We start from the raw sequence: 7,984 nt of genomic DNA on the forward strand, positions 1-7,984 counted from the left end.
CACCTGTGAAGCCCCCCCTCACGCCCCCCCACCAAAGCCCACACTCGTAAGCCAGTCCTCCCTGCAGAAACCAGCACTGGGGCAAGGTGGAGTTTGGGGGCTCACATTGAAAACTTGATCTCATGATTTTAGCTAGCAATGCCATAAAATGCAAGCAGTCTGCACTGAAAAAATGGAACATAAATATCTCTTACCAAAAGACACTCGCAGATGAGTGGAAAGATCTGGATCCAAAGTCACAGGGTCTAACTCTAACCACTTAAAGAAGTGTAACTTTGGGCCAGCCGTTTAACTTCTCCGAATGCATTTCCCTGAGTAAAAATGAGGTTATGTAAATAACAGTGTTCTGTACACTTAAGCATCAGGCAAATTAAAGAGATGTATATAAAGAAACACCAGTTGAAGAACCAGGTCATTAGGCCTATGTCTCCACGACGCAAGAGCTGATTTTCATTTCAGTGGCACCAAATGAGACACTCTATGCTTAATAAGTGTGTCTTTCTTTCCATTCAATTGCTCCCGCATAGGAGGTACAGCGCCCTGGACCAAACCACGGGAACATGTTGATGCTGCCCATAGCTTCTGGGTACACAGGCACACGACACCTTAGAAGGCAAGGAGAAAGAAGCATTACTTTTTTGGATAAGACCATTTAAAATATGCAAAGTTATGATAAGCCACCCATTCTCCCCAGAGCCCAACATCCTTAAGAGATACCCTTCGAGCTCGATTAATCTGTTTTCAAGCTCTGTTCCATTTTCATCCTATTAATAAGGGTAAAATTCTTCACAAGCACCTTTTCTGTGAGAAAACAAGTGTCATGCTGTCCCTTGATCCGGCTGTAAATTCCTGCCACTTTGGCTTCCCCAATTAAAGACACTTTTAGAGGAAGATTCTTACAGAGACACTGAAAATATATGTCTCGGCTCAGACTACCCATCCCTGATTGGAGGGAGGAGAGAGAGGGATAGAAAATACTCTTAAGGAGGAGAATCTCAGCCCATGGCCCACAAGGGCAGGCAGCCCAAGGGCAGGTGAGCACAGGGGAGGGATGGGTGTCTCCTGGCCAGGTGGGAGAATGGCTGCCTCCCACAGGGGCCCTGGATTGTCCGGGGCCTAGAGCAAACCTTCTGAAAGGAGGTTGGGAAGCAGGAAGCCCCCCTAGCAGTATCCAGGAGCTTTGCCTGTCCATCGATAACAAAAGCAGAGGGGCAGGGCACTGGCTTACACCTGGACCGAGCAGGCATCTGGGACCGTGGGAGATAAACACCCTGATACTCCGGTAAACCTTTGTTGTACTTTAATCTCTTACTCTTAATCCTAGTGAGAAGCTTTCTGAAGGTTTTTGGATATCCAAGCAATATTAGACTGACGTGTTAGCTAAATTTGATAGCAACGTGCAAATGGATTTGGAGAAGGGAAGCCCCAGAAGGTAGGAAACCAGATAGGAAGCTGAGGAAAGATCTCAGGAAGAGGCTAATGAGGGCCTGAACCAAAGGAGTGACAGAGGCATCTCCCTGAAGTGGAATATTAGTCCTGAATCTTAAAGGACTGTGCACCGCACCAGGAGCAGAGACTAGCGCCCTTCAGCACTGGAGTCCTGCCCATCTAGGATCTTGGTAAAAGGAGTTAGAGGGAGGCCTCCTGAGAGCTTGTCCCAGAATAGGCCACTTTCCATATGTTTTATTCATGTGTCATCAGTTATCTTTTAAAAAATTAAAACACAGTTCTCAACAATTTTAATGTTGAATTCATACAATTTTAATGAAATCAAGATTCATGTTAATGAAAAGTATAGAACTTACTACTGATCCCAATGATCACCTCCATTAATAGGTAAGGATCGTGAAATGAAAAATGGAAGTGGTTTGTAAATAAGCCTTTTGAGCGCATGGGAATTTATAATAATTAAGTATTGATAATATTAATACTAATTAATAGTAATAATTAATTAATTGGAATATTTTAATATGCTTATAGGTAAAACTACAAGAGGTTCATAGTAGCCTTATTTCTAATTTCAAATTTTGAAAACAACTTAATTGTCCAAAAAGAAAGGATTTGTTGAGTAAGTTGTAATTGTATCCGTATGGTGGAATACTTTTTAAGAATTAAAAACAATGTCATAGAAATGTATTTATTTAAATGAAAGATATTCTATTGTTGAGTGAAAAAAATCAAATTACAAAACAGCTTGCAGCATAAGAGCTCATTGTTGCTTAAAAGGAAAGGATGTGCATAGAAAAAAATCTAGAAGGATATATACCAAAATGTTGACAAGGGTGGAGGAGTATGAATAATTTTTATTTTCTTCTGTTTGCTCCCCAGTATTTTCTATGGTTGCTTTTTTCTAAAAGGAATATGTATTACATGTGTAGTAACAAAGTTATCTTTTTGAAGATATGCATGTGATATTGTAAATATGAACGTAAGATTTCAGGAATAAGGCAGTGAGCATCTGAAGGAAGGGTGGGGCAAGGGGCCTGGCCGGGTTGGAGTCTGGCTGGCAACAGAGTAACGTTAACTGGTGTAGCAGACGCCCGAGAGGGCAGGCTGTGGGTCTCAGCTCAGCCACCTGTGATCCTGGCGAAGTTACTTAATCTCTTTATTTAGTTCCGTCATCTGTAAAACGGGCGAAAAATACTACTACCTACCCCACCGTGTCGTGCGCGCCAGCAGTTGTTACAGTGTTTGTCAAGTTTCTCAGCTTCAGCAAAGTCTGGCATTTACTAAGCTTTATATGCGCTTGATTATTTAAAAGATATTTCCTCTTAATGATTCCTGAGATGAATAGGTGAAAAAAATTACTTTATCATCCCACCCCCTTAGGGCTGAGTCAGCTGAGTAGAGAGAAGCTGGCTCTGTGTTCTTTTCAAACACAGTTCATCATCTTAATTTCTTTAAAAAACCAATTCACTTCCTTTCCTCCTCCTCATAAAAGCTCTTTGGGAAGTTTTGCTTTATTGGTAATGGTTTTCTTTATAACTCGATGATCAATTCAACTGAGATTAATTGAGCGTGAAGCTGGCAGCATCTGTGAAGCCATTTATCAGGGAGAAGGAGCCGCATCACACTGGCGCCCACCAGCTGTCATTATCCGCGCTCTCCTTCCAGCAGCCTCAGGCACACCTGAGCCTCAGGTGGCCGGGACGCGTTCGCTGAGCGTGCGAGCGAGCGGGGGAGAGACCTCCTGTGCGACCCCCTCCCCAGCAGAGAGGCTGTGGGGTTGCAGGTGATCCTTGCAAACCTGAAACGCTGAATTTACTCCAATATCATGCCAGCAGCTTGCTGTAACACTGTTTACTACAAAAAAAGTAGTGTCATTTAAAGCAGATATGATCTGGATCCTATCCAGTGAAGGTTCATTAATGAAGTACCAAAAGCATCCATCTTCTTAGGAAACAGGATTCAGCATGGGCTCCGCAACAGTACAGTAGCAGAGTTTTGGTATAAGATTCCCACTGTGCGTTTATTTGCCAGAAGTGTAGGTTGTCTTTGCTTACAAGTAACCATGTGTGATGCGTGTGTGTGAATAAACGGCATGCATGTATATACGATGACGATGGTAACAATAATAAATGATATTTCTAGGACTTATGCACCAGACAATCTTGTAAGCACTTCACAGCTACCGCCTCATTTAATCCTCACAGCCTATGAAGTACAGGTTCTGTTGTTTCCCTGTTTTACAGATGAAGGAACCAAGCACAGAGAGGCTGAGGAGCTTGCCCGTAGTTACACAGCAAGTCAGTGGCAAAGCTGGGATCCCAACTCGGCAGCGCAGCTCCACAGTCCATGCACCACCTAACCTTTCTGTTACACTGCCTCACGTGTGTGGATGTGTGGACACTTCCATACCCACACGTCAGCTAATTGCCTGTTTCAGTCCCTACACAGATCCAGGGATGCAGGGAGTTCTGCAGCTGGCTAACAGCGGCTTTTAAAAGCTCTGAAGCCACGGCCGCTTTTAATCAATCATCCAAGCCCAGACGCCGTATCCTTTGGCCACCCCTTTTCCAAGGCAGAGCGGAGCAAGCAGATACTCTCCCCGCCCAGGGCTTGATCTTCCTTCCTCCAACACAGGCGGAGTTCAGTTCATGTGTGTGTGTGTGTGTGTGTGTGTGTGTGTGTGTGTGTGTTTTAATTGCTGAATATTCACAAGCACATATAATGTTCTAGATGCTGGACCCCACTATAACGGTTAATTTTATCTGTCAACTTGGCTGGGCCACAGTGCCCAGATATTTAATCAAACATTATTCTGGATGTTTCTGTGAGGGTGCTTTTGGATGAGATGTACGTTTAAATCAGTGGTCTTTGAGCAGAGCAAATTGTCCTCCATAATGTGTGTGGGCCTCATCCAATCAGTTCAAGGCCTGAATCAAACAAAAGACTGACCTCTTTTGAGCAAGAAGGAATTCTGCCAGCAGACGGCCTTCAGACTGCAGCGGCAGCATCAGCTCCTCCTCTGTCTTAGTCCATTCTGGCTGCTGTAACAAAACACCACAGACTGGGTGGCTTATAGACAACAGAAATTTATTTCTCACAGTTCTGGAGGCTGGAAGCCCAAGATTACGGTGCCAGCGTGGTCAGGTGAGGGCCCTCTTTGGGCTTGCAGACTTCTCAGTGTGTCCTCACAAGGCAGAAGGGGCAAGGGAGCGCTCTCAGGTCTCTTTTATAAGGACATTGATCTCATGCACGAGGCTCTGCCTTCATGGCCCGATCACCTCCCAACTGGCCATTAGGATTTCAACATATGAATTTGGGGGGGACACTTAATATTCCGACCACAGCACCGGATCTTGAGCCTGCCTGCCCACCCTGCAGATTTTGGACTTAGCCTCCATAATCGCATGAGCCACTCCTCAAAGTGAAATTCCCTCTGTATGTATACACATCCTGTTGGTTCCGTTTCTCTGGGGAACCCTGACTAATACACCCAGACTTAATCAGATGTGCTCAGAGCCCACACAGGCTCACCTAGCTGTCACTGGGAGTAGGAGGGGGTTCTGCTTCGAGAAAGAGGTAGGACTAAGTGACCTTTCAACTCTTTACAAAGCTGAAATTTAAGATTTGGTTATTCCAGTACACGGTACTTCCCTCCGTGCAGATTCTAACCTCAAGGAAAACACTTTTCACCCGTGTGACCAAGCATAAAAATAGGTCAGAATGTGGGGCTCTAGTCTCAACCTTTAAAGGGACAGGCATGTGAAGCACGAGGCCCCACACAAGAAGGAAACAAAGTCTGTGACCCAGATCCTGTCACCGGCCTTTTAACTCTGAATCACAGACCTCACAAAGGGAGGGAGATTCTCGTCCCTCCCCCACCACATCTTCCCCCTAAGCAAAAAAACAACAATGACCAAAGGAAATCCTTTGTGGGAGACTTCCTACCATTCCATAGCTACCATTCAAAAAAAAAAAAGCTCATGGAATTGGGCCACCTCTCCTGGCAAGAGACCCTCATGGAACTTGACGAGAGGATTATTTAACTCTTTCTGTTGAAGTTATTTTGTAAGCAGCCATGGTCATGAGCACTGAACCAAGCTTCCCAGTGGAGGACACGTTCATCGCCAGGGTGCCCACCCAAACATCTTTGATTCAGGGACCATTTTCTGTGCTACCTCCCCCACAAAAGGGATCTGTCACCCATGGGAACACTGAGGCTGTGACCAGAGTCCCAACCAGACATTGCTATGAGAATAAATGTGGGCCTGGAATTTTATAACACCTCTCACCTTCCAACAACAAACTTAACAGCACGGATAGATTTTTGAAAATCAGCCTTCAGCACAACGCTAACCAGGAAACTATTTCCCAAGACTTTATTTGGGAAAAGTTATAATGCATCAACCAAAACTCCCAAGCAATTTCCTAAAATGTAACTAATATACAGTAAAACCTATATATCCCACATAAGTAATAAACCATCAGGTTAGGATGTAAAATGCTTCCAGCATTGCTACCTGATCACCAAAAAATTCACACACCTGTGACAAAGAGTTACTTGGTGTGCTGTGCCTCCTCTCTCAGCTCTAACAACCATCAAGGCGCAGAGCCCATGTTGACACTCAACACTACTTTCAAAAAATTCTGACTTTTGGGCCGGCCCCGTGGCTTAGCGGTTAAGTGCGTGCGCTTCGCTGCTAGCGGCCCGGGTTCGGATCCCGGGCGTGCACGTGCACCGAGGCACCGCTTCTCCAGCCATGCTGAGGCCGTGTCCCACATACAGCAACTAAAAGGATGTGCAGCTATGACATACAACTATCTACTGGGGCTTTGGGGGGGGGGATAAATAAATAAAATCTTTAAAAAAAAAATATTCTGACTGTCTATGAATTGTATTTAGAATGTAACTCAAAACTATTTCCACAAATCATTTTGTTTAAATGTTGTATGGAGTTTGGGAGTCATAAATATACATGTTTTTCTATATAATCATTAACCAAACAACATTTTATTGAGAGTTACGTACCCTCTATGAAGTTGGGTTTTAATAATTCAAGAGGCATTCTATTGAGAAAATGTTCCCTGGGGAGACATTGCAGAGGATATAGCTATCATGTATTTGTTTATTGTGTTTATTGTCTATCTCCCCTCACTAGACTACAAGCCCTGCAAGAATAGGGATTTATTTCTGTTTTGGCAATAAGTCCCCATTGCCTAGAAGGGACCTGATGTGAGTCCTTTGAAGTCCTGTGAAGGAGGCATGCAATGCATTTTGGATAAAAAAATCAGCAACAGTCAGGGAAGTTGAAGGGAGATGGATGGATTACTAAAATCCTCATTTACGATGAGAAGCTTTAAAAAGAGCACTGGACTGGGAGTCAGGAAGCCTGAGTTTTGAGTCCTGGACTGGCCACTCGTTTACTCACTGTGTGACCTTGAGCCTCATTTTCCTCTCTGGGCACTGGATTATCAACCCAGTCCCCAGCTCCTCCCCTGGGTCCCCATCTGATTCCAATGGGAATGAGCCTATTGGGCTCCTAAGGAGAGAAAAAAAGGCAGACACAGTCTCTGCTGGGAGGAAATAGGGGGCAGGCAGCCAAAGAGAAAGACAGCACAGAATTTGGTTTAGAAATGAGGACTCGCCTTGCCCTCCCTCGGGCGCTCCCGTGTTGTTACATCACATTATACATTGTGGTGATGTTCAAAAACAAAGAGACCATTTCGGAAATACCATACCATGTTCCAGGAGTTCGATCTGCCTTCCCTTTAACAACATTCCTGCCTGCGGGGGGAAAAAGCAGCTGGGCTTTGCAGCAGAGACTCGAAGCTGCGGTTTCCCCTGAGGTGCCACCCACTCCGCAATGCTGAGCTTCCTGGAGGTGTGTCCTCAGCCACTGTTGCCGTCGGAGGCCCCGTACAACAAGTACAATCTGGAGATCACGAAGACGCTTCTGGTGCTGCGAAAGAGAGCCTAGCAGAGCAAAGAGAATGAGTCCTCACCCCATTCAAGATAGAGGTGGGCACTGCAGGAGGCTCCCACCACCTTCCCAGGCTACCCACAAGCAACCATCCTTCTGAAGCAGTAATGCTAAGACAGCTAGACGTGAATGAGTACTTACCAGGCACTGTGCTAACCATTTTAAGCCCGTTATTGAATTTAATTTTTAAAATAGCCTTATGAAGTAGGTCTTATTGTTGCCGATGAACAAATTGAGGCTTAGAGAGTGTTAGTGACTTACTGAAGGTCACACAGCCAGGAGATGAAAGAGGCAGGACTAGATCCACATGGCCTGGTCCCAGAGCTCCAGTCCCACCACAACATCACACTGAGTTCTGGGCTTGCGGTAACGTGGGGCACACCTTCCACCCCTGCACCACTGGAATCTGCCCCATCCCGGCCGAAATGTTTCGGCTCTCCAAGGTACTCAGCAATCTTCAAATACGCGCTCGTCTCTTGCATCCTGAAACGTACTTCCACACCCAAGTCCTCCGGATCCAGTCCAATCTCTTTCTCACCATCATGGGCGGAGGTCTT

At 45.2% G+C, this 7,984-nt stretch overlaps 1 long non-coding RNA gene across 1 annotated transcript; it reads right to left on the reverse strand.

The window, feature by feature from the left end:
• Positions 1–572: 572 nt before the first annotated feature.
• On the reverse strand, positions 573–7,247 carry LOC131409933 (uncharacterized). Its single transcript, XR_009221083.1, has 3 exons — positions 7,186–7,247; positions 4,399–4,490; positions 573–605 (listed from the first exon to the last, which is right to left on the reverse strand). It is a non-coding gene; the product is annotated as an uncharacterized LOC131409933 (long non-coding RNA).
• Positions 7,248–7,984: the final 737 nt, after the last annotated feature.

Source organism: Diceros bicornis, chromosome 9 (assembly GCF_020826845.1).
Source record: "Diceros bicornis minor isolate mBicDic1 chromosome 9, mDicBic1.mat.cur, whole genome shotgun sequence".
NCBI classification, from domain to species: domain Eukaryota; kingdom Metazoa; phylum Chordata; class Mammalia; order Perissodactyla; family Rhinocerotidae; genus Diceros; species Diceros bicornis.